Here is a 13,825-nt window from a genome sequence, read left to right as displayed (position 1 = left end):
TATAAATTAATCAAAGGAAAATAGATTCCGATATCTAGGCCGAGTTTTAAAGAATGAGATCTAAATAGTACGGCTCCCCTTAGACCACATTTCTGAAAGACTCTCACTTGGCCAGTAAAACACTTCTTGGAGAAATTTATTTATAATAAGAAAAGTGGTCTTATGATGCAAATGCTTCAGAAGCCACAGATGATCACGAGAAGGGAGGTAACATGTTTCCTCTTTGCTATTGTCTAATTGGCTTTTCCTCTGCAAGTATGCAGACACACAAGGATGCAGGGAATGTTACACAGTCTTTTATTCAAACCCTCAGGTGTTTCTCCCATGGAGATAGAAAATTACACACCTTGTAGCCTTTAGTTTCACCCTGGCTGGAGGGCAGCTGAAGCCAGCGCTGTAAGCCAGTGCTGAAGTACCTTGAGAAGACAGGTGTGCTGCCTGGTAAGGGATTGGGTACTTCTGTTACCTAGCCCCTCATGGCTTGTTAGATATGAATGAAAGCTAGGGACTATTTGAAGACCTGAAGAACACACACCTTAATCCACAATTGGAAACAAAAACATTTCCTTCCTGTCCACCTTCTGCTTATTCTTAATTATGTTATAAAACATCCTAGCTTTTATTTCCAGAGGTTCCCTTGAGACATCCAGACTTAAAATTATCCTTAGCTCTTCAGGAATATAACAGTTAATCACTAAGCAGTACTTAAGGATCCGTGATGGAAAATTGTATTAAGTGCTTATCTACAGCTTCACTGACGTTGTTCTGTAGTCTTACAAGTAAATAAGTACACTTTGTTTATGGAAAGCATCTAGCCGCTTTGCAGGGGTTCCACCCTTCAGGACTTGACTGTAACAACAACAAAATTACTTATCTTAAAAGCAATGCAAGCATGAAGGCTTTTCTTATAGAATAGAGCAAACAAAATTCAGGTAGGATGGGTGGATGGGATGTGAGTTTCCTTCCTAAACTAAGGACTTTGCTTTCTTGAACTATTCAAAGGGGCAAGAGCCCCATTCCCAGACCTTCCCAGGGAGCTCACTCTGATCTCCCTGCCTCTTCCTTTTCATTCTCCCTTCTCTTTTCCTCTTCTGTCCCATTGGCCTCAACCGGCTCCATTCTTTTCCCAAAGGAAGTGGTTATGGCCCATGCCCGCTCTGGAATCTTATCGGTTTTTCAGTGTATCTAGGAGGTACTGGGAAAAATTGCAAACTAAGGTAAGCATTTCATACTCTCTTAAAATATCTAAACTCAAGGGCCCCACATACTGGGATGATGACATTTCTACTTTTCTACTTCATTACCCCAATCTCATTTGCCTAAAGAGTTCCTATTACTCTTATTTGCATTCCTCGATCTCAGTTTTTGTGAACTTATACTCAGAGAGCCTTTTTATACTTAGAGAGTATTTTTGTTCTACGTGCTCTGGAGCTTATCACAAATCTTTCCTCCGTTGTCAATTGTCTCCGCAAAAGGTGCACCAAGCCCAAACATCCTCTCCTAGCCTCTACTGTCCCTCTTGGTTTCTGTAGCAATTGTGTAATGTCATTTCACGGGGGCTGTTTGGGTGCTACACATTATTTTATTTCCATTTATTGTTATTATTTTGTCCCGTAGTCTAGAACGTGCTCACCAAGCACCTTCAATTCTTCAGGCACTCTGCCACGTGTTTGAGGTTCAAGATGTCTAAAGCACATGATTTAGGTACCCAATGAATCCCTGTAACTTTCAATCCATGTTTCATTCATTGTAGAGTTACATATTTTGCTTACCAAAATTGATTTTTATGCATGTTTACCGATGGGGAATTCCCCATAATTTTTCTTCTGTGAGAAATCGGGACGTCATCTTTCTAAACACAAAGTCAATGTATGTATCAATTCTCTCAAATCTGCTTCCCAGATGACCATGACAAGTATCTAATTGGCTTTAGGGTAGCTGAAGAGGGAAGCCAGAAGTATCAGGAAGATGGATTGAGAACTACAGTTAACGTCTCCTGCTCTGCTTTGTGGTTTCTCTATGTGAACTGAAGTGACCATATTGCCAGCTCCAAGTGCAAATTAATTTAGATTACAATTGACATTTAGGTTTGGAAAAAAATCAATGGTATGTGAACACTGAAACCATAAATAGTAACAAGTGGAAATCCCAAACCTCAAATGCTTTGAAGCATGTTGTATAATCCTGCACAAAGGAATGCAAAAGTATAATGGACAAAATAATCATGGGAGGTTGTGATACAGGCTTTAAGCCACAGGGACCACGATGGGATTTTTTGTTGTTGTTATTGTTACTCCAATACTTCAGCATAATTACTGGCATAGAAAAATACGCAAATGTTAAGGAAAGAAGAAAAATGTGCTTATTTTATTAGGCTTAATTATAAGGGAGAACAAAAAGCCCTTGGAACTTTTTTTTAATGAATTCATCTCATTCACCAAAACCAAAAGCCCAGAAATCATTTCTAGCTTAAAAATGCATTTCCCCCGCTAAGATCAGGCATGGATTTGATGAATGTTTTCAAATTAATCACCCATATAGGACTTCTTGAACGTTACTCTGACATTGAGTGCTGTCTGTGTAACTTAATGTTATAAAACCTGGAAGGCATATTTATAGCCCAATCCAGATGGACCGAAACAAAGTACAATTATTCCTTCAAAAGTCGACCTTCGCATACAGATTAAAATGGATTGCTTCCAAGATTCAGATGGAGAAATGAACTCAGTTCCCCAATTGTCGTGCATTCATTATGGCCCTATTGGACTTGGTTTTGGGCCGTGCTAATTAGTGACATGTCTGTGTTAAAAGTTGGACACACAGGCTGATTTGCAAAGTGGCAGCAGGTAGAGTTGTTATGAAACTAATTCCAGCTATCAGAGATGGTGATATTTTAAATAGGCTGTGAATTAAGTGGTTTCACAGAAACAAATGAAAATGATTTTACTATTGACAGTGACCATTCCCATGCAAGAACAGGAATATCTGTGTGTTTGGCCATTTCTAGATTAAAACCTGTGCTAGTCTAGTTCTTTTGGAAAATTTAAGAGGAAACTCTAATTTTGATTCCCAATGGAAATTAGAATATAGAGGGGAATTTTATGAATGCTTTTCCTTTTTCATAATTTTAAAATGAATATATATATATATATATATGTATATCACCTTAATTTTAAGAACTCCCTTGTCCTTATTTTGGGGTGTTCACCAAATATATATTACAGACTAGGGTCGTGGTTATAGTCAACTGAAGACCGAGGTTGGACATAGACGAGCTATAAAGCATTTCTTCTTTTTTCTCTTCTAAAGATGAGCTCCATCATGATAAAGGAAAAGGAACGGAAAGGATGAGAAGGAGTTGGGTGAGGTTGGAGTTGCTTCCTTCGTTGGCTACACCTGCTGTTCCAACATTTCATCCTTTGGTCCTTCTTTTTTTTTTTTTTTTTTGTTTGTTTTTTGCTGTATGCGGGCCTCTCCCGTTGCGGAGCACAGGCTCCGGACGCGCAGGCTCAGCGGCCATGGCTCATGCGCCCAGCCTCTCCGCGGCATGTGGGATCTTCCCGGACCGGGTCACGAACCCGTGTCCCCTGCATCGGCAGGAAGACTCTCAACCACTGCGCCACCAGGGAAGCCCCCTTTGGTCCTTCTTGAGCCCTGGGGTTGTTCTAACATATTCAGCAGAGGAGATGTTCGTGCCCACGTGATCGATCGCTCTAGGTTTATATCCTAAATGAATTCCACAGACATTTCTTGAGTTCCTGCTGTCAGAAGGACTCAGAAGCTCCTAGCCATGTGGAGATAGTTAAGATGGCCATGTTTTCACAGAGTTCAGGAGCTGAAATTTAAAATATTGCATCCTTGTGGAAAAAAAATAACTGGTCACGTTTGAAGGATGAATACTGCAGCTTTTTAAACATTGCATTGCTGTGACTAATACACAAGTTAACTATTACAACAGTGCTTCTCTTACTTTAATATGTATTTAAATTATCTGGTGTTAGGTTAAAATACAGATTCTGAATCAGTAGGTCTGGGACAGGGCCTGAGTTTCTGTATTTCTAAAAATCTTCTGCTAGTCTGTGAAATATACTTGAGTAGTGAAACCGAGAAAGCCCTGTGGGCTCCTGGGCACAAAAGACTTTCTATGTCCCCTTCCCTGAGTTCCAAAGGGCAGGTTCAAACAGTTGCTAATCAGGGAAGGGAGGGGATGCAGAGATAAGGGAGGAACAGTCCAGAAACAATAGTGTAGCCGTGGGGCAGGGTCCTGGTTCCCCCTCAAGGGATACCCAGAACAATATCTTTGAGCTCTTCCTAACTAAAACCCTCACCAAACGGAAGAATTGATGAAGCATTTTTCATTCCAGAGAAGATCCCAGTTCTCTCATCATCACCTGAGGCCAGATGATCTCTGGACTGAAGGAATTCATTCACCCTGACCCTTATCAGCAACCCCAGGCCACCTATTGGACTATAAAACTCCTCACAACTACCCCTCACCCCAGACTGGGACACAGTTTTGAGGGCATTAGCCCACTATGGCCCCCTTTGCCTGGCAAAGCAATGAAACTATTCTTTTCTACTTCACCCAAAACTCCGTCTCTGAGATTTAATTCAGTGTCCGGGTCCCGAGGCAGGATTGGGCTTCAGTAGCAAAGTCTTAAAAAATGCTATGAATCACATTTCTGAGATGCATTGAAGGGTACCTGGGAACCAAAATGGAGGATGAATGCCATAACATCTGTCACCCCCGCTCAAGGAAAAGAATTCTGACAGTGTGCTATTTCAAGACTTCTCATTTCTTATTAAAAAAATGAAATACAACAAGCTTAACTATAGCGAAAGGTTAAGTGACATGTATATTGTGAGAGAGTAAACTGGCCAAGGTTTCAGGATTTGGCCCGACAACTTGAATGACCTTGAGAATCTAATCGCAAGTCTTGACTTTCACCCTTTTAGGGGCTGTTAACTGAAGTGTGGAGAAGTGAACCAACTCCCCATCTAAGTGATGAATGGCCGGTGAGGTCAGCTGATCATCCATCTGCTGCCGTCAGTCACACACATTTCCTTATCTCTAAAGTAACTTGATGCGGATGCTTGTAAGTCAACGTATTGGCATTTCGCCTCATTTAGTGTGAGAAGAACTTAGAGGAGTGCCTGATTCTGTTTTATTTTAGCTTCCAGTTTTCTTAATCCTCCCCCTCCCCCCTCCCATCTTCTTTCTGAGAACTAAAAGATTTTGGCCTCCTTGAGTACAGCCATTCTGATTAATTCACACCCACCCTTTTAGCATATGCATGAATACCAGAAAGTCTAATGATTCTGTCCACATGGGAATGAACATTACATCAGTTACAGATCTCCTCCCTGCTGTTCACAGAGTCTAAAGTCCAAGTTCTTGGGTGAGTTTAGCCATTAAAGGATTTAACAATATAGAACAAAAAGGATGGAAACTCAATTGCTAGAATAATTTAACAGCTCTTCACACCACTTGAGCTAAATGCCCCCATCTTGCAATGATAAGCTCTAGGGCAGTTAATTAAAACCTTCACCTTTTCAATCTTGGATAGTATTGAATTCCAGATGATTTCTTTCCCAAAGGAATTAATTTTAAGGGACAGGGAAAAGAAGAAAACAGAAGTTATATTATTGCCCAGTTAAAAAACAAAAAAATCAAATATAAAGTTTTTATGCCAAAAAGAAAATTTCAAAATAATTACCTATAAAAAAAGTGTAGAGCCTACTCATTAAGAGAAAAAGATATATATATATTAGTGTTAAGTTTTGAATGCCTAAGCCTCAATCCACATCTAAAGTATATAACTTCCACAAAACTTTTAACCAGTAACAGCTTCTTTATTGTTAGAACATTTTATGGGTTTGAAATGTATTCCTTTTTTTTTTTTTTTGGCTTTTTAAACAGCTTTATTGAGGTATAATTTGCGTACCATAACAATGACGCTACATGTACAAGTCAATGATTTTTAGTAAATTTTCAGAGTTGTGCAAACATCACTATAATCAAGTTTAGGACATTTCTGTCACCCAGAAATATTCCCTTGAGTAAATTTGCTGTCATTATCCACCCTCAGCCAACCACTTGACCTGCTTTTTCCCTCTATAAATACATGTCTTTTCTGGATGTTTCATATAAATATATAGTCCTTTATGTCTAATTTCTTTTATTTAACAAAACTTTTTTAGGTTCATTCATGTTATGGCATTCCAGTTTCTCTCTGTCCTTACTACCATTTGATATTATCTGTCTTTATAATAGTCATTCTAGTGAGTGTGAAGTGGTATCTCATAGTTTTAATTTGCATTTCCCCAGTGACTAATAATGTTTGGTACCTTTGCATGTGCTGGTTAGCCATTTGTATATCTTCTTTGGTGACATGTCTCATTCAAGTCTTTTGCACATTTTTTGAATTAGGTTGTTTGTCTTATTATTGAGTTGTAAGTCTACATATTCTGGTTACAAGTCTTTTATCAGAAATACTATTTGCAGCTATTTTCTCCTAATCATGTGATTTGTCTTTTCATTGTCTTAATGCTATCTTTTGAAGTGTAGTAGGTTTTAATTTTAATGAAATCTGTTTTTTCAATTTTTTCTTGTATAGATCGTGTCTTCGGTGTCTGGTCTAAGAACTCTTTGCAAAGGTCATAATGATTTTTCTTCTGTATGTTTTATAGTTTAAGCTCTTATATTTATGTCTTTGATCCATTTGCTCTAATTTTTGTTTATCGTGTTAAGTAAGAGTCTAAGGTCACTTTTTTTGCTTGTGAGTATACAATTTTCCCAGCACTCATTGTGGACAACCAATTTGTTTTAGCACAAAACTTAATTTCCCCTTGAATTGTCTTAGCACCTTTGTCAAAAATCAGTTGACCATTGATACACAGCATCTTGTGCAATAAGAGTTTGTTGACTCAATTAAGTTGCATTTATCTGTTTGCCTGTACTTATGCCAGTACCACACTGTATTGATTACTGTAGCTTTACAGTACATTCTGAAATCAAGTAGTGTGTATCACTACTTGATTTCAGAATGTACTGAAATCATTCTGATTTTTTGAATCGTTTTGGCTATTCTAGGTCCTTTGCATTTTTTTTTTACATCTTTATTGGAGTATAATTGCTTTACAATGGTGTGTTAGTTTCTGCTTTATAACAAAGTGAATCAGTTATACATATACATATGTTCCCATATCTCTTCCCTCTTGCGTCTCCCTCCCTCCCACCCTCCCTATCCCACCCCTCTAGGTGGTCACAAAGCACAAAGCACAAAGCTGATCTCCCTGTGCCATGCGGCTGCTTCCCACTAGCTATCTACCTTGCGTTTGGTAGTGTATATATGTCCACGCCACTCTCTCACTTTGTCACACCTTACCCTTCCCCCTCCCCGTGTCCTCAAGTCCATTCTCTAGTAGGTCTGTGTCTTTATCCCCGTCTTACCCCTAGGTTCTTCATGATATTTTTTTTCTTAAATTCCATATATATGTGTTAGCATATGGTATTACTTTCTTGTTTTCTGAAGAGAGTAGTTTTCAATAAACTTGGGTGATATCTCTGAGTGGTACTTTTATTGCAAACTTTTCAAAATAAATGAATTGGCATGTATTCAGCTGACAAATTTCAGTTTTAAAAATGTATAACTAGATTCTAAGAAAGAAAGGGGGAAAGAGGGAAGAGGAGAGAGAAGGAGAGAAGGAAGAAGGAGGAAAGAAAGAATAACAGCCCCGTTGCCCCATTTAGTACATTTAATATACTCTTCTTCTTCAGGGGCTGTGGAGAACAAGAGAAGACAAAATGCTAGAAGGTATATGGAATGATAATTAAGAAAATGTTGTCTTAGATTTTTTCAGCCTTTGCATAACTAGCATCTGAGCAATTTCTACCTTTATTTTATTGTTAAAGAGAAACTACTTGTCATCAAGTCTTTCCCATTGTCTCCTCACTGCAACATATCACTTTACTGGACCATGCCCAAAATTCTGAGTCTTTTCAAGGTTAGCGATCAAAACTTTTTATTACTGAAGCATAACCATTCCTTGGTTTGGGGCAGCATTGGCTTCCACTACATTATTTTCTATCTAGATTAAAATAATTAAAATTTAACTGTACAGCATTCTGTTTCAAGACTGTAAAATATCTTGACAGCTCTCACCAATACACATTTTTATGATTTAGTTTTCTAGAAAGGATTTCCTTTGCCTAAATTTTTCATGAGTCATTCTCACCTTTGTACCTCCTGAAACATCTTCACTGCAAAAAAATTTTCAGTTTTACACATAATTTTATGACATACTCTTCCTTATAAATAAGATTTTTAAAACATGTTATTCAATTGTTAGCTCCTGAAAGAAACAGTCCCAAGTGTGATGATCCATTTGGGGGAAACAAATGCCAGACCAACAATCCAGAACCTACTGCATTGTTCACATGTATCAGAATAAACACATGGAGAAATTTGGTTATTTCTTCATATTTGAACTTAAAGGTTAAAGCAAGTGAAAGTCTAAGTAAGGAATTGTTTACTATGAGGAGAAGTTAAAATTAAAGTTAGGATTTTTCAGTGAAAAAGTCTAGTAGCTTTATATTATTTACTATGCTCATTTACACAAACTGAAGAATAAATAGCAGAAAATCTAAAACATTGTTTTATACTTTGTTTTTCAGATATTTTTATATATTTTTTCTCATTAAAAAAATATTAACAGTACACCGCAGAAAGTCTGGGAGACATAAAAACACTTAGAATATTAAAATCACAAGTAAACCCACTCTTTGGATAGAATCACCATCAACATTGTGCTTATGGTCTACAAGGAGGTTTTGTATACATACATAAATTTTATATTTTTTAAACTGATCTTAATGTTAGTAATGTTTTATGAACTTTTTTTCTTAGAAACAAGCAAATCTGTGAAATGTAATTTTAATGGCTGCATAGCCCTTATTGGAGAAGCGATTCCATAGATAATTCCTCTTTATAAATATATACTTTTCCTCAATAATTAATTGTTATAAATAATACTTTGCTGAACATTCATGTCTATCTATGTATATATCTGTTTTTGAAGGGGTCTATCTATTTTGTCATCATTCAATATCACAAATATAATTGTTTCACCAAAAGTTATTAGTATGTTCTGCTTTAAAGATTCTAGGCAATTAAACAACAAAGCTATTGCTACTTTAAGGTCTTGTGGTCCATAATGTCAAACTTTCCTCTAGAATTATTAGAGTATTTTATGCACTCACCAACAGAGTAACAGGGTGAGAAGCATTTAAAAAATAATTTCTCCTGACTCACAATATTTATTAAGTACCCATCAGGAAAAATCTAATTCCGTTTGAAATATTTTCAAGATGATTTCCTGAAGAATATTTCTATATGGACACTCTTATTAGGTAAAATTATTCATCATTCAAACTGGATAATGTCAAGGATAGATTTAAAATTTGCTCTTTTAAAAGTATGGAAATAATGGGGGGGGTAAATTTTTAACATATTTTTATCTCAAGTTATATTTGACCTGGAAACTAGTTAAACATAGTCAGATGCTATGTTTAGCAATAGAAGAGGAAAAGGAGAAGGAGGGACAACAAAAACCGTTCTGAGTTCCCACCACTGAGAAGCAAAGTCTTTCCTTGTCTATTCCTTTCCTCAACCCCTCCCACTTCTGCAAAAAATGGTACCCACTTATGGAAAGTGAAATTGCTTCTTCAGGGAAAATTGCAATTAAATGCCTAGCAAATGAAGCAAACAGAGTGCAGACTTAAGTATTATCAAGGGTCATCTTGATAATCACCAGATGATAGCAGAGTGACTAACACATCAGCACTACTCTGTTTCACAAACACTGTGAACCCACCTACACTGTTGCCTACAAATTGTCATGTGAGATAATAACATCGTGAAAACCCACTGCCATGAAGCTAAGTTTGGGAGACTTGACTCTTATACTCATGACCATTGTATTTATATTTCTATTTTTAGGCAGTTCCTGTTTGTGTGTGTGTGCGTGTGTATCTTTAAGGCGGAATAAAAATATCACAAATATTGTACATGGACCCTTTGGGTTCTGAGGGTTTCACTGTCAAAAGATTCTGAGCTGCTTCCTACCCTGTGAGATGTAATTTTCACCTCTTAACCACATAAGCAACCATAAGCTGTAATTGTTTGTGTGTAAAACATTGCTGAGAACATTTTAAGTTACAGAACTTATAGAGAGAAGCGTGTTATTGACAGCATTTCCATTAGCATTTGGAAAATACCCAAATTGCCAAAGCAGACAGTAGCCATAGGTGAGCAGATACGGACAGGGGAGAATCTCTTTTCATTGTCCACACAGTGCTGTTGACTGATGTCTATGTGCCTGTTTCTGCCTCCGCAGGGATGGGGATGGGGGACACAACAAGGTTGTGTTCATGACCTCCTTTTAATTAAGATCTCAGACATTGAGGCTTTCTAATCACCTTTTTTTTTTTTTTCCTCCTGAAACATATAGGGGGCAATTTCTTTTTTGGAGAGTCTAGATATGGCTATAACTCTAAAAAAGAAAAGGGAGTTGAATAATCCACATGAAGGATGAAAATCAAGAAAAATAACCATTGCTGAACTTGAAAATACGCATCTGCTAACATGTGAAAAAAAGAAGTGGAAAACCCTATGACCCTGGCAACAACTCCTTAATATTTTTCCCCATGTTTCTCTAAGATTCACAGATTTTAGACACCAAAGGAGATAAATGATGAGTGAACAGTATAAGATGTCCTTCAATATTCTCAGCAATGCCCTGGGGTTCCCTTTGTATTTCAGCGTATTCAGCAGCCAGATGAGCTATGCTGAGCACTGACTGAACTTGTAGTTAAGATGCTAGAGAAAAAAATCAGTATCTGCATAGCCTATCTTCTGGAGCAACACTCGTTCACTAAATGTATTTTCTTTAAGAGTCTAATAGCAGATCCAAACAGCATTAAGAGAAACAAATGAATGAGGTGATTCATTTCAACATTTTCTCTCTAGCATTACTTAGAATTGCCTTAAGACACATCCCAAATTTTCACTGAACTAACAAGGAGCAACCTGGGTGCCCTGGTTTTCTAATACTTCTGTTCAAAATTACCAAAATTGTAATGATAAAGTGCAAAATAAATGCAATAGCTGCAGTGAAAAATGACTGAAAGTCACATCTCAAGAAATAATTCACTCAAGGGGACCTGCTGATGTCATAAGCGGGGAAAGTAAAGCTTGAGTTATTTATATTTAGCAGAATTTTGAGTCAACTATCACAATGTATCCAGCTCGTGGGTTATCAATTGTCATCTCTGAGTCTATCCATCTTGAAAATTGGTAACCAAGGGGGAAAAAAAATGCCAGGTAACAACAACAACAAAACAGACTACTCTTTTGAAGGTTCTTATCCTTTGTGAATGATAAGCAAAAGTGTTGCATTGTGTTCTTTTAAGCTAAAATCAAAGGTATACAAAAACTCTTTAAAAATGGTCAGGGAAAATATCTAAGAAGAATGTAGACTGGTTTTGTAATCAATTCACATACCTTATGTGTTTTGTATCAGACGGTTTTCTTGACATGGTAAGTTTTTTCTTTCATTGTTATTTCTCTGAACTGAAGGAAATGTTATTAAATATTGGAGGATGGTTTTTTCCAGGCACTTGTACCGTGGAGAGCACATCATAGAGGAACCATCAATTACTGGGGGTTCCTGTTGTAGACCAAAGTGTAGACTCCTGCTAGGAGTTCCATCGGTGAGACTAGTGCCTCTCCTCTGGATCCCTGACCCCTCTCAGCTCCAACCTCCTCCTAGCCATCACGGGATAATGATACTTGCTCATTTTTTTTACATCTACTGTCTTAACTTCCAGTTAATCTCAGCCTTACTTTCTGTGTTTGGGTTTTAAGAAGTTGTCTCCATGCCTTTGCCCACCCCACCGTCCCACACACACAGTTCTCCTTCTCTCACAAGCAGGGAAGAATTGATCACTGCAGCCTCTACCTGTTCTAAGACAAGGGAGCTCTCTGGGAATTTTCCCCGAACAAGATCATGAGTAACCTTTCTCTCTCACACCTATTAATAGTGACAGTGACATTAACTACAAACCCCTCCTGTTATGAATGTGAATTCTAGCTCACGCTTTTACCTTGTTTCCTATTCCATAAGCCATCCAGTACAAGGCTTTCCAAATGCATAAACCTCTGATACTTTTTCTTGTTACCAAATAAACGTAGAGGTCTTTCTATTCCGATATTTTCATAAAGATGATTTTCCTCGGCAAATATGCTTCACCCATTGCCTTGTTTTCTTTCTGTTGCTTCTCTGTCTCTTCAGACATTCTAGAAAGAATTCAACAAATGATAGCATTTTTTCTTAGCCTAAGCAGCAGGCTCTCAGTGTCAGAGTCTCCCTGGGTTCTTGATGAAAATAAAAATTTCTCTACACCCACCCAAACTACTGAACGAATCAGGATCACTAGTGAGAGACTTGGACGGAATGTTTTAAATAAACACCCAAATTTCATCCTTTGAATGATATATTGGAGACAAAATAATGAGTATATCAAGATCCATGGCTTTATTATTGCTAAGACAGTAGATCTTGAAAGTTCTCACCACAAGAAAAAAAGATTTGTAACCATAGATGTTGATAGATGTCAACTAAATTCATTGTGGTAATCATTTCACAATATATACACACAGCAAATCATTATGTTGTACACCTAAAACTAATACCACATTCTACGTCAATTATATCTTTTTAAAAAAAGTGTCTATACCCGCAGTAAACTCTGATGAAAATGAACAACAGCTATTTCAAAGGACAGTTTAGATTAAAGGCCAGAAATCAAAGTTGAGCCATTACAGACCCATCAATATAGAAAGCAAATGTTTGATGTGTCAGCATAACAATCCTTCCAAGAGGGGAATTTTTTAGAATTGAAGAAGTCCTAGATGACATTTGTTTTAACCCAATTGAAATCGTTAAAAAAAAATCTTTGGCTTTATTGACTTTTCTTCCCAGTCATTCTTGATTCAGTATAATGAACTAATATAAATAATGAACTAGTATACATTTCTCTTGTGATGATTACTTGCATACAATTGTGTGTTTATGGTAGGTGACAGAGGGAAGAATCTATTAGCTAAAGAGTTGTATTAGCAGGTTAATCACTTATCATAATAAATGTCGATAAACTGACATCATCCCCACCATTGCATTGCACCTACAGATGCCCCAAAACATCCTAAAACCTCAAGTGTGACGCTGATACAGTATCTAAGTATATTATTATATACTAAATACAGTATTCTGAATCAAAAATAAATAAAATGCTAGTAAAACATGAGAACTGCATTGTATTGTAGACTAGATAATTAACGTACTAATACATCAATAATTTAATACTACATGATTTTGCCATGTGTTTACTGATGCTGAAGTCATGATTTATAAAATGAACTTGTCACTGGAAAACAACATAAGCAATTGCTTCTGAGTTAGAGCCCTGTATTCAAAGCAGCTATTCAAACACCTTTTTTATTTGTAATTTAATTTAAAAAATCACTGTAATTCCCCTTCCTAATTAAAAAAAAAATCACTGTAGGGGAATTCCCTGGCAGTCCAGTTGTTAGGATTCACAGGTTTCACTGATGGAGGCCTGGGTTGAATCCCTGGTCAGGGAACTAAGACTCTACAAGCCGCACCATGTTGCCAAAAGAAAAAGAAAACAAACAAACAAAAACACTGTACGTATAAAATTTATGACATAATTATGACATATTATCCAAAAGTTAAAAATCAC

This window comes from Grampus griseus, assembly GCF_964374135.1.
Source record: "Grampus griseus genome assembly, chromosome: 18".
Classification (NCBI taxonomy): Eukaryota; Metazoa; Chordata; class Mammalia; order Artiodactyla; family Delphinidae; genus Grampus; species Grampus griseus.
The sequence above is the reverse complement of the archived record's forward strand: the minus strand, read 5'-3'. Positions refer to the sequence as shown.